Raw genomic sequence first — 25,620 nt, forward strand, 5'->3', positions numbered from 1 at the left:
TGAACTATGAATGAAAAGTGACAGGAGCTGCCATACAGGTGCTTGTAGAGATTCCAGATAATTCATTTTTAATTTCCCTCCCTTTACTGTGCTTCTTCTTGTTTAAAGTGTGGTCGGATGGTGAAAATGGAGGAGGAGTGATTGGCGAAGGAGACAAGTACAAAACACACCTTGGGTCAGTACCAATCTTTATTAAAGGAAATTGTTACATAGTTTCTGTAACTAGAGCTTTCATTCCAGCTATATGGGCTAATTCCATATTAGTTAACATAAGGCTGTTATTCCAGCCTTTCCTGCCCTTCAAATTGTATTTTTCTCTCAAGATTCATACACATCTTTATATTTCCATACTAGAAACTCATAAACTCATATATTTCATTTCAGCTCCTTTTTGTCTCTAAGAAACTATTTTTTTTCCAAACGTCCAATTTTCATTTGAAATGTGCTGCTTTTTTCCCTAAACTTTTTTCTTTTTTTTTTTTTTTTTACATTGGACGATTTCTACTGTATTGTGCTGCTGGTTTCAATATTTCTTACATCATGATTTATTCTTCTTAAACAAGATCGACAGAGCTGTGGCTGGGTATTTTGGATGGGTTTTTGTTATCAGTTTACCACCACCACAGGCTGCAAAGTGCATGTGCTTTGATTAGAGAACTGCTTACTCTTTGCCATGTGACTTCTCTAAGCATGATTTCTTCACATAATTTCACTTCAGAAATACATATTTACTTGTTGTGCACCCCATTCTCTTGTGTTATAATGAGGACTTTTTGTCCGACAGATAATTTACTATGTGATTTCCTGTACCTTTTCTGTTGCATTTTCACATAATTTTCTGTTATAGACAACTGATGAGCTGAAACATACTTTATACTTTTAGCTGTGATGGACTTGGCATGAGGAATAAAAGAATTAATATTTATGATAGCAAAAAACCAATTCAGAGCAGCGCATTCAGGAATTTAATTTGGCCCAGTACATTTACTAGGGAATGGTCTCGGACTAAAAAATTATGATGTGAAAATTTAATTTGGAGACATTGATAAGGCTGTGTTTAATCTCTGTCTAACTGCAAAGCTTTCTCACATAAAGATTGTTTTGACTTTATTAGGCAGATCATGACAGCTGAGGTCAACAGAGGTAGCAACTGGATGTCTACAGCCAGAGAGTGTGATCGAATTCCTTCCCCAAGGAGCAGTGGAAATACAGTCTGCAGGCCAATCATTTTGATTGGTGAAAGCATTCTTCCAAGCACAAGAGAAATTTTGACATACTTGAGGCTAGAGGCAAAGTAGGGAGAGATTAGAAGGTAAATAGCCTTTGGATGAGATCAAGCAATTTTTTTGTATCGGTCTTGAAATCAAATGTTCCTCTGGACATATAAAATTAATTTCATTCTGAAATAGCACTGAATAGGTAAGGAGCTGAAAAGTGTCATGCAAACTCTTTATTTTACTTTGTCTTATTCTCCTTCTTTTAAAAGATATTTTATCTATGGGTGAAATAGCAAAATACAGATTCAATAGGCTGTCTAAGTGTAATTTCTCCCTTACATGTAGGATGACTTAAGGCAGAAAAAAGAAAATCTATCCATGGCTAAAACTCACACTAATTTCTTTCATTAGAAGCCAGGTATACCAAATCTATAGGTCTACCTAAAGAAAATCTCTACAGAGCTATATTAGAGGTGTGCAGAAGCACTTGTCCAGAAGCACTTGTCACTTGAAAAATCAGAGTTTTTCTGAGCTGCCCCTGGAAGAAAGGCAGAGGAGCCACCCGTGGACGTGTGTGAGAGAATATTTAACCTGCTGCCATTCCTGTGCCAGATGGGCATGCCCAGCCCTGTCTGGAAACTGGGTAACTCACCTGGCTTTCTGGCGGAGAGTGTTTGTCATGGTCACAGTGTCTCAGCAAAGGTTCAGCCACTAGTGTAGCTACACAGGCTCTGCACAAGAGATGGATGCAGCCTGGCCAGCCTGAGTGCAGAAGGAATAGAAGGTGCTTCACCTGCACTTGACTACTAGAGGACCTATTCCTAAACAACTGCAGATAACAAATGGAAGACAGAGAATTCTGAAAGGGCTTAAGTAATGGAAATAAGAGTAAATATAAGTACGTTGTAAAACAGGAGAAGTAACCAGAGCTTTCCAGTTCTTTAGTTTCCATATTCTTTTGCTAGAGAGAACTTTTAATGCTTTTCTAAACCAATTTGCACACAAACTTTAAATGGCTCAGCTATTACTGTCTGATGTCTTCCAAGAGACAAACAGCTTGGTTCTTTATGAATTTACTTGGTGAAAGTGTTTTTTCTTGGAAATCAATGATCTCCTATCAGGACCAAGAAGCAACTTTGAGGAGATATATTTTCCTGCATCTTGGAGGTTCGAGTGGTCCCCAGACAGGTTCTAGACCATGACTCACAATGCTATCAGACTCAGACTTGATATTACTGGTAAAAAAAGTTTTGTACAATAAAATTTGTATTATCACAAATTAGTGAAAATGCAATCAGGTTTGATCACTGATCCTTTGGTAAAAGCTGCTTATTCATTCTATTTCTTTCTACTACCTCTCTGTAGCTAAGTATTTTGATATAGAGATAACATCTCTGCTGTTTTACGATATCACTTTTTAGTTTTATATTTCTGTATATCACAGAGCAACCCAGAAATTAATCACCATTATTTATATGTTAGGGTATTGCATTACTTGCTACCATTCACATATTGGAAATAGTAACACCTTTGAGTACAGTTTAGACAAGTTGTTACGGATAACCCACATTTTCATTTGGGACTTTAGGAATCTGGAGATTTCAGAAGTAATTTTCTTGATTGCCTAGATTTTTTATAACAGTATTTTTTTCACACTCAGACTTACACCTCTGTCATCATGGTTTTTCTTTGTAGAAATTAAAAATTATACAATTGTACAGATCATTAGAGTAGATCTCCTAATTTAAGCTAAGTGGATATCTTTCTAAGTGGTTTGATTTTTGTTCCATATACACCACAGTAGATATTTTACCAGTGCGAGCTGAATTTATGAAGCAACACTAGCAGCTTATAGTTGATAGTACTTCCAGAAGAATAGTGAGAGTCCAAAAACTCATAAAAAACTGTGGATTCGTTCTCACTTTTTTCTCCTTTGGTGTCATCTATTCCTTCTCTCTGTTTTGCTTTTTGCTAGCAGATGCAAATCCTTGCATAGTGAGTGGAAGCACTTCCTGACGTTTTTTCCTCCTTCCTTTGTCTCCAGCTGAGAGGAAGTGTTGCTGTAGGTAGATTCTCTACTCACCAGCTGCTGTGGAACAAGAAATAATCATACGAATGTTTGCTTGACAGGCATATGAAACAGCAGGGAAGATTTTTGAAATAGTAGATTAGCATATGAGTACCAAGTAAGGATAATATTTTGTTTTATAAGTAATGTTCTTCATAACGACTCTTCCTCATTTCTGTCTTGAGATAGTCTATACAGAAATCCTGGAAAGTAAGTATTTTGTATTCTGAGGCTATGTATTATAAAACTGTGACTTGACGGCCATCATTGCTATCAGTTACCTGCTGGCCATCACACAAAGCTAAACATATGACTGATAAATCAAGGGAATGCTGAAATCTTGCTGTACAGTGTATTGACGTAGAAGACTGTGAGCTATACTTAGGGTGAAGACTTCTCTTTAATGTGTTGTGGTTGTTAGATTCAAAGTAATGCTAACTCAGATCAGTTGTCTTATCTTCCTGGGCTCATTAGATCTCTTTAGGATTAGTATTGAACAGAAAGATTATTTTTAAAGTGTTTCTTTACAAATTGCCCCTCTTTATGCTGAGGCACATTCCTCAGTTTTACAGCTCTGCTTCCCATTTTATACTTTTAACTGATTAAAAGTTCCTGCCCAGGAAGTGGTATTTAAAAAGACCTGTGCTTAGGGACATGATTTAGTGGAAGACTTGGCGTTATCAGGTGTATAGTTGGACTCAGTGAAATTATATTCCTTCCAACATAAATGATTCTGTAATTTTGTGATTCTAAGTTTTCATTTGGCTACCTCAATTTTCCTTGTAATTTGGTCAAGCATCATAACTAAGGTTAATCCAAAACTCCGAATATGTATGTATTCCTTTCTTTATAATCAATTACTAAGCAGAATTTTCTGTCATCTGAATAAACTGTCAAGTGTTATACTGAGCTGCCTAGGAATTATTTGCAAGCATTAACAGTCCCATGGTATTCTGGTTTTAAGACAGCCATGTCACTGGCAACTGAAACTTCCATTGTTTATAACTCAACAATGCAATTGGGTTTTATTGAATTTTCGTTTAAAAATGTTGGTCTGTGCAATCTTTGGAACAGCAATGAGAGGACTGATTCAACATGGGGCTTGAACATCTGCCTGGTAGTAAGCATTCAGTAATCCCACTGATTACAATTAAAGGGTTCACGTGTTTAAAGTTAAACATATTTAAAGTGCTCTTCTGAGTAGTCCATGTTTTAAACTGATATCACTCAACTACCAAGAATATAACAATAGGCCTAGAGATCCTTATAATTAGACTTATTAAAACAAATTACTTAAGTCTATGATTTCCTAGGCAAAGTAATTTCCTAGACTGTGTTTCTAATCTTCTTCCCTTCAGTACAATAAAATAAGCATTAGATTTCCCCAGACTTCTCGTGACAGCCTTGTAGTGTTTTTGGTTTTTTGTATCCACTTTCTGACTTTTTAGTGTTCAAGTACTGCCTACTTTTCTTTTTACAAAAAGCCATAAGGAATTTAATTAACTTATTTAAATGTGCTTGTTATCTAGACTCAGAAAGACATCCTGCTTGTTGCCAAAACCAGGTAATCATTTAGGCTTACCCTCCAACTTGTCAAGCAGGGCATCCTACAGTTGCAGAAACAAGAAGGGACTTCAGTTAGAATAATTCATGTATGCCATATGCTATCTTTACTGGAACTGCAATTTCTAGCATGGGGTGCTCTGATTTTTTTCTTAAATGTCAGCTTTCCTCTCCCCACATACCCCCCAATCCCAGACTGTCTGAAGACATTCCTACCCATGTGATATTTAAGGTGGAAACTATGGAAGAAATAGGATGTATGGCAGATTCACGGAAAATTGTAATATTTTAAAAATATATATACTTATTCCAGCTGTGCCATACCTACGTGTACTTCTTGACCTGCATACAATTTTCAGCTCAATACGCTTCTCAGTCTTTCATATTTTTAAATTTAGGGTTCTACTCAAATTATAATAATCACTGGCTGTCAAAATGTTATTTATGAATGGCTATTATTTTTTAGTAGCTAAACAATTGTCTAGTTTCAAACTACTCCTTATTACAGCAGATCTTCTTATTTGCATTTAGTTATCATAGAATAAACTTAAATAACTATTTATCTAGTTATAATATTGTGCTACCCTTCTCAGCTACCTGCATAATTAATTTGTTGCCGTTTGCTTCCTCCGGCGTGTTTTGGGCATGGCTGGAAACTGCAGAGATGAGCTCCAGAAACAAATGTTTATTTGTCTTAAAATCGGTTGTTGTATCCTCTCATAGAATCCTGCTTTCTGGAGGCCTCTGCAGTTGTGAAATGTGTGTAAGTGGAGAGGCAGGTTGAGATTTTCCAGCCCATGAGAGTCACTTTAACAAATGTTCTCCTGGGTGTTGTCTTCTACTTGGAAGGCTGCAAATGTTACAAGCCTCATGGGTGTCTGATGAAATGTGATTACTACTTTCAGTAAATGAAATCAAGTATTGACCTTCATCATCATATGTGAGTATTGGTGCCAAGTTCATACAGTTTTAAAGTACTTTCACCATATAAACATGAAATTTTGCTTATTTTTCTTCTTAAACTTTCCTCTCTGAAAAGGGAATCAGAAGGTAAATAATCTAGAAAGAGAAACAATTTTTTTTCCTTACTTCAAACAAAACACAAAAAGTTACAATTATGTGCAATTATGAAAACCCAGCTGTACATAGTATGTGTAAAAGTGATTAATTAAAGGTCTGTATGTTGCTGTACCAAGAAAAGCCCACACAAACAATTAGATGTCAATCTGCCTTTACACAAAGAGTGCCTGATACACAATCTCCTATTTCCCTCTTTTCTCCCACGTAGCCTTGGCTTAAGATTGAAAGCATGCCATGCACAGAGTAAACAATTTTGTTTTGTATTGGATGGTGACTTTCAGGCAATTTGTACATTGTACTGTTGATTAATTTATTTAACAAGCAAGACCAACCAACAGAAGTTTACAATGAAACAGTGATAGAAACCATGTTTTGGAAATTAAGAAAGTGGCTCCGTCAGGGAATTTGTCATGGTCAGAGACTGGAAGAAAAAGATTATACATCAAAAGGGTTTTAAAATTCAGGTGCTTTCAGTGTGACTTAAAACCCCTCCTACAAACTCACAGCAAGGCAACCATCATAATATAAATAATTAATTTGTTTGGAAATAAAACTGCTACTAAATTATTTTAAATCACCTGGAGAAAATCAGTCTTGAAATAATCTGAAAGTCACTAGAAAATTCTTCTGGCCCCTCTAAACTCCCCTGAGTCTGATGTGTAGAAGACACAAATATTAAACTCTCCAGGCTTAGAAGAAATATTTCTTTACAGACTCTACACAGCCAGCAATAATTTGTGCAGTTGATTCAAATTACAGTAATTTTCACAGTTCAGTTGATTTTATGCATAGACAAGAATCCTGATCAAAATGCAATTTCTTTCCTTTCTTTACTTGGCAATAACTTGACTTGTTGCTCTTTGCTTGCTTTTTTTTTCTCACTGTTTTACAATGTCTACTGTAGTTATCTTTTAACTCTTTATGCTTGTCTTCCTTATGTTTGTCTTCTGTGTGCATTTCATTTTCGGGTTTCTCTTTAATTTTAAATTCCTTATATAGATATTTTTTTTTTAAGTTGGGTTTCTTGAGGACATGTATTCCCTTGGACTGCTTCAACTTTGAAGAACTTCCAGCTTCCTCACTAAAATTGTCCTCTTAAAGTGCACCATAACCTCCCATTATTTTTTTCCTTATTCTTAAATTTTCCTTTCTTTTTCTCGTCCTCCTTTTCATCATCAGATACTATACCTGGAAGCTCATGCAAGCAGTCATGAAGTGGTAAAAGCTTAAGGGTGCTATTCCATCCAGGAAATTTTGTAGGAGAGATTTCTTCAGAGCTGGGAGAGTCAGCAAGGCTACCACTGTGTTCCACATGACAGGGTTCACTAGGGCTGCTCATGGGAAGCAGGAAGCACTCCATCATTCTGGTTCCCTGATTTCAGAGTGAAGTCTTCTGATACCTGTCAGTGACACCGTTGGGGTCTCTCTCAATGGCACAGCAGCTCCCCCTCAGCCTCACATGTGGGGCTTTGCCTCACACCCCTTTCCACCTCCACCACCGGGCCATGGGGATGGGGAAGGGTTTGGAGGGGAAGCCAAAGGTGTGAGGAGTGGCTGAGGGCACTTGGTCTGTTCAGCCTGGAGAAGGGGCACCTGAGGGGAGACCTCACTGCAGTTACAGCTTCCTTGGGAGGGGAAGAGGAGGGACAGGCACTGATCCCTGCTCTGTGGTGACCAGGCACAGGACTCACGAGAATGGCATGAAACTCTATCAGGGAAGATTTAGATTTGATATCAGGAAAATGTTTTTCACCCAGAGGGTGGCTGGGCACTGAACAGGCTCTGCAGGGCAGTGGTCACAGCACCAGCCTGACAGAGCTCAAGGGACATTTGATCAATGCTCTGGGCACATGGTGTGACTCTTGGGGGTGGAGCTGTGCAGGGCCAGGAGCTGGACTTGGTGATCCTGACAGGTCCCTTCCAACTCAGCATGTTCTGTGATTCTGTGATAATTGCTGCCAATTTCACCTCTTTATTTTCTCTTTGCTTGCTAGACACCTATTCAAACTGTGTGTAATAGCTGCACTGAATTGTGGACCATACTTACTAAATGTTTTGTAATAGCTTGAAGCCACCATCAACTGAAGGGCAATTTACAGTAATTTAGTGCAGCAGTAGGGAGGAAACCTTCTTTGTGTGCATTCCATAGAGACAAGTTCTCGACAGGTCTGACTGCTTTCATTTAAAGTGGAATACATCCTGCAGAGAAAATTCTGAACACGTTAATCATTGTTTCTGACAAAATTTTTTCAACTACATTAAACATTAGAAATCAGCATTTTCCCATCAGTCTTCAGTCACTGCTTTTTTAGAAAGAACAGATTATGGTTTTCTGTTTTAAAAATCATTTATAAAACCAAAATTCTCTTTATACAGATTGTTTGGTTGAGTTGGACAGTCAGTACTCTGAATTCTCAAAAAAGATGCATGTTCACTTCTTATACACAGCCCTCATTGCCTTCCCATTGAAATACTGGCAGGCCTCTGCACAAAATAATCACCGACTTTTTACATTCTGAAAAGTGTAGTCTTTTTTTCCTCTTTTTCCGTGTACAGCCATAGTTTTGCAGTCATTGGGTAATAAGTTAAACAATCTTTATTTTTCAATTTTGCATTGGCCAAATGTTTTAGGGGAACATCGTCCTGAATAATAAATAAGCAAGGCCTATTTTACTTTGAAAAAACCCTATAAGTGTAAATTTGTATTTTGTACTTCAAAATAAAGGTAAATAAAAATTCACTTATAGGGAAAAGAAATAGAAAAAAACTTGTAGAAAGTCACAAACTTTTCAAAGTAGCTATAAGAATTTAGAACATAAAGTACAGCAAGATTTTACTTCACAATTTCTGTCTGAAACAGAAAAGAAAAGAAAGAAAAGAGTATTCTGAGGCACTTCATATGCCTTTTGGACAACAGAAGATACATGTTGTGAAATCCTTTTCTATTGAAAATTTCCTTGAAAAATTTTATACTTCCCATGTTTCGTAACTCTTTTTATATTGATTACGAACATTCTTGCATACCTGGGAAACAAGACACACATTTTTCATTTTAATCTGTGATTGGCTTCTATTTCCATTTGAGGAAAGCCAGTAAAGAACAATTACCTGGTTACCACTGCAAAGAACATCTTCTTTGTTCTTCAGCAGTCTGACTCTGAATCTAAATCTTCTCTATGCAAAGGAGCTTTGAGGAAATATGTGAACATTTGATTTTAGTTACAGAACTATTTCTATTGCAGTAGAAATTGACTGCAATTTACTGAGCCAATGTGAAAATATGATTTGTGAGGTAGACTTTAAAAAAATACAACAGGAGTTATACCATAGTCACAGATGTTAGTAGTAAATATTTAATTAAGGAAAACACATATTCTGCTCTCTGCCTTGTATTGAATTACCTTGCTCTAACAAGGATACAAAACTAACTCTGAATACACACTAGAAAAGAAAATTTCCAAAGAATTAAGGAAGATATTAGTAGATTGATACATTTTTTTTCCTCTTATATAGTCCTGCCATAACTTTTCAAAAGCATCAGGCTAGATGACCAGGCTGTGGGAATATGACAATGCCTAAGGACTGAAATTTGTCCCCTGCAAACCTCAAAATGATATGTAGGCCTGGGGCATCCCCAGACAACACCTTCAGTGATAAAGATCTCAGCTAGAACTTAAATATATTATCTATTATTTCTACCTCCAATCCTTTTTTGAGAATTCAGTAAAATATTTAGAAATAATTTAAATCTGTGATTGTACCACAATGCTTCATGAATATGACATGTGGAACAAAACTTTCACTGGGAACTATAGGCATAATGTAAGCTGCTACCAAGTTATTTCACCGGTCTGAAGCCTTAGGAGAACAGTTCCAAATCTTGTGGAGGCTGAAAGATAACAACAAATATGTTACAACACAGACATGACCTTTCTAGTAGGGCATGACCTCAATGACATCCACAGGAATAGATATAGACTATAGTTCAAATATTATGACATGAACATTTCTGTCCTTACTTACGTGTTTTTCAGATCATCACCATAGTGTAAAATATTATCAATTCTTTGAATCAAAAAAATACAACAAAATGTGTTAAAACAACCCCTCATAAAAAAATGAACTCAAAGTCTGGCAATTAGACATTATTAATATTTAGGTTGTTAAATAACAGATTTTCAGTTCAAGCTCATTTCTATTTTTGATGCAATCTAATTACTTGATGCTTACTGTTGTTCCTTTCTTGTGTAGAGTATTACATCTGCTAATGCTAATAAATATTGCATTCATTTACAACAATAAATGTGTCTTAGTGGACTAATTTACTCTCTGTTGGGGTATTTCCAAATTGATGATTCTTACTAACATTAATGAAATTGCTAATGGCATGCAGTGTTGGGGGAGGCCTCGTCAAAAATGACAGCCTGAAGTAGTACACCCTTCCATCACATAAGTATGTGGTTAAATTTAAGAATGCACCTCAAAGAGATAACTAAATTAATTACAGAATCTGCAAAATTCAATATGACCCTCTTCTCTGCTACAGAGGCACCACACAAAACTCAGCTTTGCTGATTTTCTTAGTTAATCTTGTCTGCATAATAAATTGTATGAAATTAACGTGCGTCTAGTGGCTAAAAAATTTTAGCGATTTTGAAATGCACAGAACATGAACATAGCATATAGCAAGTATATATGTAGCCATTAAGGCATCAGATTTCTCAGAGAACTGTATTTAAGTATTTATAGTGTGTTTTGCTGTACCTCATTGTGGTGTTAGGTTGCTTGTTTTTTTAAAGTTTGTGGTCTTCTGTCATGCAAATATGGGGCACACAAACTCCATAAATGTCACCAAAAAAACTGCACTCAGGCAGGACCTGTGGTCTGTGAAAGGTAGATTTTCTGCTTTGCTTTGCTTCGTAATCTCTGTCTGCAACATACATAAGTCCTAACTCGACACATACAAGTGCAGGAATAGCAATCCCTTGCTTTTACTGAATTTCCGGATGCCTTCAGTTGCTGAAAAAGAAGGGTTTATAAAAGTACTTCTATCTATTGTATGAAATGCCTGTGGAAAAACCTTTGAGAATCATGACAAAGATAATACATATAATATTAATGAGTTAATAGTATTTTTTTTCAAAAATAAATAAGGTAAGCCTTTTCTTTAAATACCTTTCATCACTCAACAGGAAGGTTTTGACCAAGAATCCTTGTTCTCTTTGTACTTCTGTGAGAAATATTATCTAACAGACCCAAGAAACGACCATGCCCAGACGTTTGAATAGGGTCTCTGAGCTTCAAGCTATGCCTCTGAAATTCTTAGTTTTCTTTCACTAATATATCATCTGTATGATGCATACACAGTTTAGAGCTGGTACATATTTTTCTCTGTGCCATTGCTCAATTGTAAGGTGTATGAGTGTTTATAGTTTTCCTTCAGTATTAACATCTTTCTTTTGGAAAGAGACCATGGAAGTCTTTCTGTGTGTAGAAGTAAGGCTTTGAATTTACTGGCTTATGTGCACTGTCTATTTTTGCTGATGAATTGAAATTACTGTAAATATTACTATAAGTATTACCATAAATAAAAAATAGAAAAAGCAAGACTCCAGAGATGAAATTACCTACAAAAGCAGAGAGTACCTTTTGCATCTGTAGCTGGCTCTGCACAGTTTGTTATCCAGTATTCTGGGTTTGTTTTTGTTTTGAGGATCTATAATTTTTTCTTGGGACTCATTCCACAGTGATTAATTGTCATGAGCTCTCCCTTGTATGTCTCATACTCTTAAGCCCTTTGTCATTTGAGCTAATATTTTGGAATTATATTTCCCCATACTGTTCTAATTTCATGTCCATTTTTGCAAGCTAAGAAATTCTCAGGTAAGCAGATAGAGGAAATCTGGCAACTTTGCCCATGGGAATAGTGAAAAAACCTTATCTTTAAAATTCCTTGGGGCACAGACTCTCTTTGCATGTATGGTTATCAGTGGCAAGTGTGGTGGGATCTAACCCACAGCTGAGTGCCTATGTAATATTGCAGTTCAAATTAAAAATTATTTAATAAAAGTAGCAGTGGGTAAGAAGAGCTTTCAGAATGGATAGGTATGTTACGTAAGGTAGGAATTTTCCACTGGAATGATTTTTACATTTCACTGAGGAAGTTTGATATTAGTGAGCAGAGCTCAACCTACAGTATGCATAACAGAATTATAGCACACGCTGTGTGTGTCTTGGTGTTATTATCCTGGCTGTTCAGCTGCAGTGCACAGAAGCCTACTCAGTGATGTTTGATTGGTGAAACAAAAAGTAGTCAGGAAGAATTACCAAAGTTCTAAATTCTTAATCCCAAAACCTAGAGAGTTTTATTTTAAAAGAAACCTTTTATCAGTTCTGTGGTAATTTCTATAATTTGCTAGTAAATATAAATTCACTATTTTCATGTGTTATCTTTTGTAAAACCTTGATAGTTATAAGTGGTTGTCCTATATATAACTAACTTGAATACCTCTATATTTTTAGAGTTAACAGTTATACTTTGACTCAGCAGTGATTCAGCTGAATGATTCCTTTGGAACAATAATGAACATATATATCAGGCATATTTAATGTGCTATTTTTATAATGTATGAAAAAAACCAAACAAAAACCAAACCACAACTATATGTTGGGGATAAATATGTTGCACTTTATAATTTCTGGATAAAATGAAACATTATCTTGATCTCTGATAACCTGATCTCTGAGAAAAATTATAGACAATTATTCTTTTTTAATTCTTTTCACATTTAATTCTAGTCACATCCAGAAAAGTATGTAATAGCATCAAACTATTCATATTACAATGCAAAACTTCTACAGTTTCAGTGTAAACATGGTAGTGATGGCTTTTCCTGGTCCTAAAATCAGGAGCCAGACACAGTTAGGTGATAAAATGCAGTTATCTTTATAAAGGATCCTTTATGGTGCACAACACGCCGAAATACACACCGAAAATGCGCCGAAGATGCACACCGTAACATAAAGCAGGCACAACTTCATATGTTTAACAAATTAGCATAACTGACAAGAATCCCCAATTAGAGACACAGGTGATGAGGTAATTCCCCTTTGGTTCAACTCTTCTCTAAAACTCTCCCTTTAGATACTGACTAAACTTTGTTTATGAAAAAGTGTCTCGAGAAGCTGTTTTAGCCTTGGTTCCCAGAGGAAGTGAGATTAATATTGGAGGCTTTAGGAATATGTTTTGCCTTTCTGTCTAAAAGAGTAGGTGAAATGTTAGCTATGAATCTATGTGGTTATATAATAATAGGTTACCGAGCTACAAATATATATAAAAATATATATAAAAACAAAATGGCAAAAATCAGTTTGGCATCAGTTGGACAGAATCAAACGGTGAATTACAAGATAAAACATATGGATAATCTGTTCCTCCATGTATCTCCTTAGGATGTTATAGAGTAACAATTAAAATGATACCTGAGCACTTACAAAAAAAGACAAAACACCAGTGGAAATGCACCAGAGGCATCCAGGACCAAGAGGACACAAAGCGAGTTCAAGTGTGATTTCCTAATCATATAAAGAGGTTCCCTTCCCTGTCAAATCTATCCTTTTCAGTCATAATGTGCTTGAGACCAAAATGGATAAGGAACCAGATGCCCCTTCCACAATACTTGCCTAAGAAAGAGGCTAACTGGTGAAAGAATCAGAAAGCTCAGATCCTGTTAGACCAACAATATTGTTCTGCTGTGACAAGTGTCTGATGTTCACTCCTGCCACCTGACAACCTGGACTATTAGATATACATAGAACATAGTTTGCTATGTCTGTAGCTGTTAAAGACAAAGGGAATTCCTTTCTTCTAACAGAAATTAAGTGATACGTATCTCTGCCGATTTTTTTGGCAATTTTTTTTTGCGTGGTTTTGGTACCCTGTTCAGTACAAAGTATAGATATGACATCTTTTTAACTCAGGTCTGGCTTGCTGAAACTACTGCTATTCTGCCCTGTCTTGGCAGCGCAGCCTCCATCAGGAGGCTGGGAATCCCACTGATGCCAGCAGTGGGTTTTAGTATCCCCTATAAAGGTAGGCTTAGCTGAAGCGCCTCAGGAGACCGACATGGATTTATTTTGTAACAGAGAGGATTTATTAGGGTTTCTCAGGTGAGAAAGAGAGAAAGAAATGGAAAAAGATGAAAGTCTGATGTCTTATAGTTACTACAAGCAAAAAAATTCACTGTCCTTGAAGTGAAAAGTAGTGATGTAAGATTTAGGGTATCCAAAATCCAAGTGAAACATCAGTGAACAAGTGAAACACTGTGAACCTTATCGCCCTCAAAGAAACAGTCCACATATGAAAGTTCTGGTTTTTTAACTTCCTTGAATTGAGCTTTGTACACCGAAATGAAAAGTAATTCTATGAAGAACAGTAGAATATATCCCCATGCATAAGTATAACCTTTTGAATAGGATTTATTAATTAAATACCATGAAGCCATTCTCATTTGAGAATTAGAGCAAAACCAGTGCAAAATGTCTGTCAGACCATGTCTGTCTAGTAGAAATCATTCAGTAACACCATCCAGGGTGGTGTAGCACGGACTGCAGGCTCTTCCTCACTTCTCACTCAGACAAGGACAGTGCTACCTGCTCACCCTGCAGTGTTTGCCTGGCTCGGCAGAGTGGAGCCCCGTGCCTCTCTGCTGCTACCAGCTATGACTTGGCAGGATACAGACATGCATTACAGCACTTCCTCTCATCAAGCACACAACTAAGTTGAAATAGCAGTTTTTAATAACATAAGAGAAAGTCTTTGACAAAAAGACTTTGTCAATATCTGGCTCATCTTTTATTTCTTCTCCCCTCTCAATGAAAAATGAAGGACATCAGGGCTTTTTCTGCACTAAATGTTTTTAACCTCCAGGTAATTTTAAAAGAAAGTTTTATTATGAAGAATTTCAGATAATCTTTCTTTAGAACTGAATTTTTTATCATCCACAGTATTGTTTTTTAGATTTTCTGAACATAAAGTAATAGATATGGTCAATCTCAAGACCTCTTTTTAAATCACAATAAATTAATGGTTAGAGTATTCTAAAAATTAGCTTAGAAACTAATTCTGAATAAAAAATGTGCAGTTTGATTTCAGTTTCTGCATATACAATACAGTCTTGGGATTTATTTTGTGGTATCTGACTAATGGTTTTTTTGCAGTTAATTCAAATTAGTCCTCATCAGCTTCTGTGTGAGTGCTTTGTATACCTATAATATCACCAGAAGTATATCACCTGTTGTACTCTACCCTGATAAATAGTGTACCAAGAAATTACTCCAATATACCTCATTATACCTTATTATACCTTATCTATTTATTTATCTATCCATATCCATATACTTATATATAAATATATATATCTCTCTCACCGTGGGCTTAATGGCAAGTATATTTCTGGGTAGAAGGGATGACAGTCAAGCACCTACATATTGAAGAAATTGCTTGCAATCAGAAAAGGCAGAAAGGGCCAGGATACAGCTGCTCATGAGTGAAAACAATGCTGAGTAAGCTCTAACTAATCACAGAGACTAGACTTTGCATTGTTCCTTATCTGAGGAAAAATCAGGGGCAAATGCAAGGATTAGTCTGTGACAGCAATTTTCAGCAATGCCTGAATATCTAGAGTCCTATCAAAGTACAAACACACTTCTGTTTGAGTGAATGGCTAAAAATTATAATTAATGCCCTTTATTTTACCACTGTAAATATAAAGCATGTTTTTACATCTAGAGATATAGAATTGTTCAGTACAGCTGCATCACACTAAAGTCTTCTGGATGAGGAAATGACCTCATGTACTTCAGTTATATTACATTTAAGCCTCTTCTATGATACTGTGGAGATTTTTTTTAACTTTCTTATGGAAATTATGCAAATTTGAGATTCAGAACCTAATCTGCCTTATATCTATTTAAAATAATTCTTAACTTCTAGTAGTTGTGGTAAATGTGCTCAGTTCTAGAAGCACCTGGTTAAATATGGTTAAGCTCCACGGCTCTCAGATTTTCAGTGTATGAGTGAGATACTTCTCAAACAAGCAGGATTTTTTTTGTTCTTTTGCCTCAGGTGGGTAAAAGAACTTTATTCTGAGTCTACAGTTTCTTTATAAAACTTCTTTCTTGATATATTGAATTATTGTTTGCATCCTAAGCAGCAAAAGTCTGACAGATGGAAACTTAATTTGCAGTCATAACTTCTGAGAACAAAGTAGTTAAGAAAAAGATGCCTTTTATTCCCTTGTTATTTCAAATTTAAAAGAACAAAAATACCTAATTTTTTAATCTGTTGCCTGAGTACGAGGTTATGATTTGTTTCATAAATAAGTGTGTAAATGAAGATTTTTGAAAAATGCATTATTTTGACCTAAGAGAGCATAAAAATATTTTTGCTCTTTCTTAGTTATTTACCCTATTAAGGTAAATAGTATAATCTACTAGGGTAGATTGGATAACCAAAATATCATGTGCTTTAAGGATAGGAGAGGCTTGGGGTTTGTCTGCATAAAAAAATCTTTGAAGAGGATGTTTGATAATTGAGACTTTTCAAGACTACCATGCTTGTCCTTGAACCTGCTATAAGAACACAACTATCCTTTGTAATCTAAATACACTTTGGAGGTCTTTGGGTTTCTCATTTGAATGCAGAGAATATTGGACCAGGAGTAAACAGTCTCCACAGACAGTCACCTGAGTATTTTGAGGGATTGTGATTGTATGTGTGGAGCCTGTGGTTCAAGTGCCACATATTGTTGTGCAGGACGAACCTGTGCCCCTCGGCTTGCTGAGATAAGTCACTGCAGGAGACAGCTCAGCTGACAGGCAGCAGAGCACATACTTTCCTTCAAGTAACAAGTAGCTATGGCTGTGTTCTAGAGATTGTCCTTAAATGCAGTAGAAACAAGATTCTGGGGTCTTCTTTACAAAAAGAGTTGTAGATGTGGTGTAGCCTTGAAGAGGAAATTAGAAAGCTGTGCTGTGAACTTCTGTTAGATATGAAGGTAAGCTTGAAGGGCAGATTGCTAAAAAGCTCCTATCACAGAGGTTTTCAGCATAGAAGGGGCACAGTTGTTTTCCTAGTAGAAATGACCTCAGAAAAAAAAAACGCTGGAAGATTCCTTATAGCATTTAGTCTGCTGTGGAAAATGCATGTGGAATATTTTAGTGCAAGTCTTGCAAGATGTCTTGTTGGGTATCCAGGAGGGTCTTTCTGAGGTTGGTGTGAGCTCACACATCGACTTCTAGGATAACAATTTCTTCTCAGTCTTTCCTTTAAAAATGTTGGGGGCATTACTCTCAGCTTTACCTGGGGCTTAATTGGTCATACACTACTTATTTTCTTTCCAGCATACAAAGCTAAAGCTTCAAATTCACCTACATCTTTCAGTTTGTTACATTAAAAAAAAAAAAAAGATTGGTCCTCTGGCTATTTTGTCATGTAATTTTAAATGTGAAATATAATGACCTTTGCCTTTTTCTCTAATGATTTCCTCTTGTATTAAGCATTTCTTTGAATTCCCTGGTGACATCAAACCAGCAATAGAGTGCTAGTTATGTAGCAATAGACTTCCTAAACCTATTCTATTTTTTCCAATTTATTGTATTTCCTGTTGAGCAAACCAAAGACTAGGTCCTGGAAAAAACAGATCAAAGGTAATAATAACTTCAGGAGAAAGATTTTAGAAGTCATTAATTTATTAACCTAATAGTACCATTTTTTTTAGTAGTAGCGCTCAAGTAGTTTAAGTAGTGCTCCGTGCAACCTAATTTTAAATCCCAAGCACAGGATAACACATTCCTCTTTTACTGCTGTATGACTTGGGATATGCCCACCATCAGTTGTCACTCCTATGGTCCAATGCTTCATCACATAAAGAAAAATAACAAATAAGGCAATCTTGTATTTGAAGGGCAACTTCTACATAGCAAAGATAGGCAGAAGCATGCTAATTTTTACATAAGTCACCTTGTGCTAGTCAGCTGCAGTTTTCTCAGATTCTCAGAATTAGTAGTAGTAGTACAGCATGTCCTGAGGAAGAGGCAAAATACTGAATGATGTAGGCTGTGGTTGGGGCCATCCTTTCAGAGATGCTGGAGCCTTGGAGCAGCACAGGACTCTTCTCCATCCTGAATCTTGCAATCTCTGAAGATGTCAGACCTTCCTTGAGTTATCTGTATGTGCCTTTCCACATATTCCCTACTCCAAGCATCTGGATGCTTTTGTTTCTCCTCATGCCAGACCTGAGCTCTGCCTGGCTGCAGCCACTGGAAGGGCCCAGTTTGTTGGCTGTGCTCACATTGGTCACAGCTGGCATGAAGGTACAGAGAGAAACAAACTTCTCTGTGGATAGCTTAAGCATTTCTAGTAAACAAGGGGAGCAAAAGAAGTAGCTGCAAGACCTTTTCTATGTATGAGTGTTTCATACATGGGACTGCCTGCAATGTGAGAAGAAGGTTGAAAACTGAAATGCTGAAGAAGATGCCGACAGCAGCTAAATTTATGAGAAAGAGAAGTCTGCATGAATGAGAGAGCATATGGAGGAGAGGGCAGAGGAACAGGTGCCTCAGGCCTGAGCATGTGACTTAAACTGTGGGACAAGATAGATGAGGGTTGTGTGTCTTCTCTTTTCTGCCACTCTGTCTCTGCACCGAATCCTGAACTCTTCACTGTAGCAGCTGCCAAGGAAATGACAGTGCAGAACAGAAACCTGGGTGCTTCTCAGTTTTGTTACAATAGTACTCCTTAAATAAGAGTGGAATGAAAATGGCAGAGAAATGTAATTTTTTTTTTAGCAGTGTGGCTGGTTCTGAACCCTGCACCCTGTCTCAATATCTACATTAACAGACATAGATATTTTAGGATCAGGAGCTCTTTCTTATTTTATTGTTAGCTCAAATTTGTCCAAAGTTCTTGTTAAACCTGTCCTTTCCTTTTTCCTTTCTTATTTGCTCCAGTTTAGCTCTATTTCCCTATAAAGAAATATCCTAGAAATAAATGCTCTATTTTGCATGCAGCCATAATAAATCTGCTTAGTTGGAATTTGTGACTTCCTTTTCCTCTGTATAGGAATGGGAACTGTGCTGTTCCTTTTATAATAACCCATAGCCTTGCACGTGCATGCATTTGCAATTTAGCATTACTGACAAAATAAATCTTTTATCTGCTTAACTGCTCAGGTTCTCCTGACTTTTCAACATCTTTTTTTTTTGTACCTTGTTAAGAAAAGTGTTCTTATTATGAGTAGTAAGGAAAACAATTTCATGCCTATAGTCCTTTTAATTTGAAGAATTTCTTCTTCTTTTTCCACTACTTCTTGGACTCCAGTTTAGTTAAGTCTTCCAGAACTATCCAGAAATAGCATTACTATTTTGAAATTCATATTTTCTGCCTTCCCAGTTTATATAGATATGTGATTTGACTAAATACATTAAAAAATTGAGACAAACGTCAGAACATTTTCTTCATGGATGCAACTCTAGAACTTCAGGTAGTCTTTATGTGAGAATGAAGGCCCTATGGTCCTATTGTTTTTGCAAAGTAAATAAAATACTTTTATGTCCCATCCTCCTTTGTACTCCTTGTTTCTAAGTGGTGAAGATTTTTTACCTCAGTAATTTTGTTCATTTCCCTTTCTTAGATGTTCATATGTTCTCAGAGTTTAATCTTCTTTTTATGCAGCCAAAGGTAAGTATCCTGAAGATCTTAATGGATATTCATGAGCATTTGCTATTGCTTATGAATTTAAACAAAACCTTAAAGAAATCTTATTCTACAATAATACCAAAAATTTGAATTGTTTTGTTTCATCAGGAATTTGCTTCTCTACAGTGTTGTCCTACACATCGGTCAAGATATGGAGTCTTTTTGAATCCAGATCTGGAGTTCCAGATAGGAACAAAACAACATAAGGTTTTTATCACAAAGCTATGAGATATGATATTGAATAAGATCGGTATATGAGCTGCTGTGTTAGTAGACAAGGTAAGAGTTATAGAGTTATAGAGTTTATAGAACCTTGTGATGGTTTGTGGGCTGATGTAATAAGAAAAGGAAATATTGGCTCACTAGATCATCAAGGTGATGTTTCTAAGCATCTCACCAAGAAAGGGTTTATGTGTACACATGAGAAAAAAAGGCTGTAAGAACTGTCTAAAAACCATGCTAGACTTTATGTGAGCACTTTAAATAGCAAGACAATTTCTTTCCAGATTTGTGAAATTTATGACAAAAAGTGGTGGCATGGATAGGGTGGAAAGAATAATATGTAAATAGAAATATGGCCTTAAAATAATCTGTTAAAACAGATGGCACAGCCAGGGCATGGAAAAACAGTTTTCATCCCATATGCCCCATGAAATAGCAAATTTAAAGTGAAGTAAAATTTAAGTTAGCCTGTTATTCAGCTAGACAGTGTCAGGGATAGGAAATATATGGGGCAAAAGGGAAGCTGAGCAAAGAGGAAAGTGACTTGGAATCAGCTGCAGCTTGAGGAGATGTCATCTCCAGTTGGCTGCACCGTATGGCCAATACAAGTCCTCTTAGGCAAGTGTCTGATGCAAAGGGATAGCCAATGCCCTTAAGGAACACACAGGGACAGTTTTCAAGATCTTAACTCATGGCTGCAGAGCCAGCTTGCACAGGTGAAAATCTGAATGAGCTGAAGACCCATAAGGTTACAAGAGTAGGTGTTGAGAAGGCATCAGTATACCTTTTAAATAAGCATCAGGGTCTCTGGGACCATCTATCTCCTTCTGTGCTTCCTTTGCATCTTTGAAGATGTGAATGGGAAAAGGAATATCTTTTCATTTTGGGTGCTGGCATATTTCAGTTATGTTCATTTTATTGTTATGCACAAAGGTCAAGACGACATTTCTCAGATCTTCCTACAACCCCTGCATGACTGTTGAGCCATGAGGATGAGCACTACAATTTCAGCACTTAAATTCTGAGTCCTAAATTTCAGTGCTGCTGTTTCCTAACCTGTGCCTTATGGTGAGCTTTAAAGGAAATTCAACTCCCATGTGGATAAAAATAATAGTGTGGTACAAGATAAATAAAAGAAAAAGGAAAAATGTCTTTTGCTCTGGCGAGTTCTCCATCACCCACCTAGCCTCCTGCCTTCCTGAATGGAGAAATAGAAAAGGTAGTTTTCTTTATATCATATTCATTGAAGTATCAAAATGCAACTGTATCATAGCCATTTCTCCCAAAATAATGCACAATAATAAATAACTAACTGAATAAACAAAAATAAAAGTTGGCTCACAGAACTGTTCCACAATTGACTTGTTGACTGTGATAAAAAACAGAATAGAAGTCATAGACTTGCAATCAATTCTGTACTGAATACTTTGGAAAAGCTGGTTAGTATCACTTTCTGCAATGCTTAGCTTTCTTTTCAAGCACTGACTAGTCTTGAGGCTACTGACTATTTTATGAGACAAGATCAGTGATATTGGTGATGTGGTTGCCATGGGAAGAAGAGTAACCCTGTAAGAGATGATAATGAAACATTGGAAAACAGAAAAAAATATTTAAGCATTGTGGGAAAATTGCTAGAAGCACTAAATGAACACTTATAAGGGAAGAGAGAATACTTAGAGCTGAATTATGCTGTGGGATTTGAATGGTGCTTATTTTCAGGCTACAGCACTAGAAAACCAGAGCCATTTCAGATATTTAAGTTAGTATTTGCCTTCATGATACCTGAATTTACTATATGTTGATTGTCATGACATCCAAAGGCAAATTGTCATCAGAGAGGTTAAAAACTGTCATAAATAATCAATATGCTGTAGGAAAAATCCAGAAATTCAGTGTTCTCCATGAAAAAGATTAACTGGACGTCTTGTCTCTAAGTGACTGTCTGTTTCCAATTAGAGAGGAAAAAGTTTTCATGCGAAAATATTTTTTTATCTCCCTAACTAGAGTAAAATTAACTTTACGTAGTCTACTATTACTGTTGTAAGTAGTGTGAAATGTTAATTTATTGAGAACTTCTAATAAAATGAGATAATCTCCCCTGAGACTTCAGGAACGTAGATTAAAAAGAGCAATAGAAGGACACAATCTCAAAGCTGAAAATAGCTGAAATAAAATGAGCACCACTGCTTAACTCTGGGGTAAAAGAGGAGATTGAAAAGTGTATGATATCATCAGGGAGCTAACACTCTTTTAAGAGCAGGAGCAAGTGTTAAAGAGGGTGTTAAGAAGGTTGGCAGGACTATGCCTGTATCAGCCCACATACAGACCCATCACATCCCAACAAAAGAATGGCATAGGGCTGGGCAGAGTGATCAGGGGTGGCTAAGGGATCTGTGGCCATCACAGCTGCACCACTGAGGAGAATGCTCCAGGCACAGCCAGGAACCCAAGTTAGTAGGGCAAAGATGGCCAGGGTCTGCCTGAGCTGTCATGTGCTCCCAGACCAGGAAGGTAAAGGTGGTTAGCAAGTCATTGCATGGTTCACTCTTCTTTCTCTCTGGGAAAACACTGTGTTTTCCCACCAGCTCCATTCAAGGTTGCACCATGGCAGAGATGACCTTGATTGCAGGCATATAAACACTTGTGGCAGAAGGGGACAGCATCTGAGACATTGGCTTTAACAGTGCTAGGCCATGAGGCTGTGGTTAGCTTCTCCTCAGTATAAATAACAATCTTGTGCTAACTAATGTTAAAGCAGAAGGCTCAAGAAAAAAGAGCTAGTACAATTACAAAAACCAAAAAGCAGTGGAGAGATATTGACTGAAGATTAAAAGTTAGAGCTGTTTATCTCCCAATAACTTTGCATGTGCTACACATGGAACAAAATTTACTTCTAAGTGTAAGGTTCATTGTCTTATAAACATCTCTTCCATTTTCAAATGCTGCTTCTGCAATCATAAAACAGGATGTGAACACAGTGTGAACTCAAGCTAGTCATTGAGGAAAATCTGAACTGGGCATGGCATGGGACCACAATTCTGTAGAACTTGTCAAATGATGTGGTAAGGTAAATAGAACAGGCAATAACTTGTCTTTCATTTATTAGCCAGGATAAAACCAGCCCAAAGCTTGCTTATGCAAAACTGATCTTTTTGCAAGAATGTGATCTACCCACAATAGTTCTCATGGAGTTATAAAGTGGACTGCCTCGAATTCACTAGTGTGAATTTAAGAATGCATTGCTTTCATTCTTTATTTTTATTTTAAGATGTTCTCTACATTATGTAAGATTGCAAAAATCTTTGGAACCCTTAATCTAAAAGGATGATGCAGGATGCTTCCTGCTGTATCCCAAGAACCTAACATAACATATTTGGTCTTTACAATGATGACTGAATCTCAGTGTGTAAAATGCCTTATATTTGAGCTACTCTTACACATTTTATGCAAGCTGCAAGCAATGTAGCATGCAATACTAAAGACACCTTTCAGAGTGGAGTGGAAAACTGTGCTCATAATCTAAATTGTCTTCAAGCACAGCAGAAGTCCAGGCCCAGAAAAGACCTGTTATAATTTTCATATGCCTCAAGGTAGTGAGCAGGAAATACCCTGCAGTTCTAAGTTCATCTATGTCGGCATTTATGCCTCCGTGGTTGTTCATTCTCCCCTGCCCCTTTCCGGGCTGCAGTGTGATCTGAGAAATTCTTATTAGGCCTTGGCCTTGAGAACAGCACCTGGGCTCAGCTCTTTCCAAGATTATCAGAAACACTGTCTGCTCTCAGGAATTGCTAAAAAGCTCCTGTTTTTCCTATGATGAGCCTTGGAAAATAATCCTCTGGCCTGAATGGTATGACATACCTATTCTCATACTTCCAAAGAAAGTGCCAACAAACTGTGGCTGCCGTGAAACGTTGTTGTGACTAAAGCCCACTCTCTTGTGACCCTATAAACAGGTCCAAAATGGGGCCATTTGGGCTCTCCTAGACCGCAGTGAGCCTGTGACCAGCAATCTCCCTCTGAGGGGGACGCCTCTCGGAGCAGCAATCCCTCGGGTTTGCTGTACCTGGAGAATCGCTGAAACTCGACATGTCCTGGGCTGATACCCTCACTCCCTGAGGCCTGATCCTTCTCCTGTTGGGAGATGCAAAAGCTTCCAAAGTGGGAATTTCATTGACCTCTGAGGGGAATTTTTCACGGTACCTTTTTTGCACTGCCTATTTCTGTCTGCGCACATGCCCCGTGCATATGCTACAGTAAATCTGAGAGTAACACTGCTTTCTTAAATATGATGCTAAGTACCTTGGGTATCTAAGAAAGTTAGGCCTGTAAGTAAGGTTAAGTTATGGTTACAAACTTACTTAAATGCTGCTAAGTGTTGCTCTTTTTCTAAATTGTTAAGCATAAGCTATAAACTAAGATAAGTATTGCTAAGTATCCTGTTATTTGCTATGTTCGACATTGAAGTAACAGTAACTTAGGTTAAATGCTGTTAAGTGTTATTCCTCTGTTAGATTGTTAAGGTTAAGCTATAAATTAAGTTTAAGTTATAAGCTAACTTGGCTATCAGTTAAGTGTTTTCTCTATGTTAAATTGCTAGGCTTAAGGTATAAGTCACTGAACTGGGTAAAGATCAGCACTAATCTCTGGAAAGGGTGAATCTGTACCAGACAGTGCAGACCAGGAAGCTGTTTATATAGAGGCGTATGGTAATGACCTAAGCCTTGGGCTTATTTCCTGTTAAATTAACAAAACTCAGCACGGGGCTTGCTTTTACCTGTCTCCCAGGGGATTTTATTCTTAAGAGGCAATAGTAGTTTCTGATAGAACTAACAGTAGTAAATTACAGTTACAAAGGAGAAGAGTCGTGAGTATGGCAAAAAACAAGCAGAAACTAAATATATAGGGGTGGAAAAAAGTGCATCTGAATTGTTTATTCTTTTTCTTTTTCCTTTGTTGTTTTTTACTGGTTTGTTTCCGATTTTTTTTTTTTTCTACTGGGGAAGATGGTTGTGGCACATTTCAAAGTTGAAGGGTATCCAAGTTAAAGGAGATCCAAAGTTAAAGGAGATACAAGGAAAAAGATATATGCCTATCTTATTTGTGTATAGAAATTCTTTCCCTTCAAGCTTACAGGTGTCTGACTCCTTTTGGCATGTATTTCCACATGTATTCTATATCTGACCAGAAAAATAGACTCTCAGTGATTCTGAGGCTCTGCAGAATCCATTAAATCTGTAGAAAGTTATGGAAAAAATGCCCCAGTATTGCCCCAGTAGTTTGCGCTCTGCAACCACATTCTACATGTGGCACTTGAAGAAAAAAACAAACCAAACCAAACAAAACCAAACCAAACAAAAATACACAAATAACAACATCAAAACAACAATAAAAAGAATCTCTGTCACTTCTTCGTCTCCCTCTTTTGAAAAGCATAGGTTGAGGGAGGGAGAAGTCTTTCTTAAATGCTTGTTTCCTTCACACTTTTCATGCTGTATTCAACTTTGCTTTATTTGCACGTTGAATAAACTTCATCAGTAGTTTTAATTCTAAATGTTATTTATCTTGCCTTTTAATGAAAGTTTTGGGACTAATTCAAGTTAGGAAAGGCAATGCTTTAATGTGGTAAAGGGAAAATATTTGATTTAGTTCTGTAGCCACTCAATTATCCTTGGATTGCAACGAAGATTCTCCGAATGAGTTTGAGAAGACCA

The 25,620-nt window shown here is 36.9% G+C and overlaps 1 long non-coding RNA gene across 2 annotated transcripts; it reads right to left on the reverse strand.

The window, feature by feature from the left end:
* Nucleotides 1–171: 171 nt before the first annotated feature.
* On the reverse strand, nucleotides 172–24,757 carry LOC148219747 (uncharacterized). Of its 2 annotated transcripts, none has more exons than XR_015799286.1 (2): nucleotides 7,976–24,757; nucleotides 172–3,306 (listed from the first exon to the last, which is right to left on the reverse strand). It is a non-coding gene; the product is annotated as an uncharacterized LOC148219747 (long non-coding RNA). The 2 variants fall into 2 exon arrangements; XR_015799285.1 differs by having other exon boundaries at nucleotides 7,117–24,757.
* Nucleotides 24,758–25,620: the final 863 nt, after the last annotated feature.

Source organism: Sturnus vulgaris, chromosome Z (assembly GCF_052056855.1).
Source record: "Sturnus vulgaris isolate bStuVul1 chromosome Z, bStuVul1.hap1, whole genome shotgun sequence".
Taxonomy (NCBI): Eukaryota; Metazoa; Chordata; class Aves; order Passeriformes; family Sturnidae; genus Sturnus; species Sturnus vulgaris.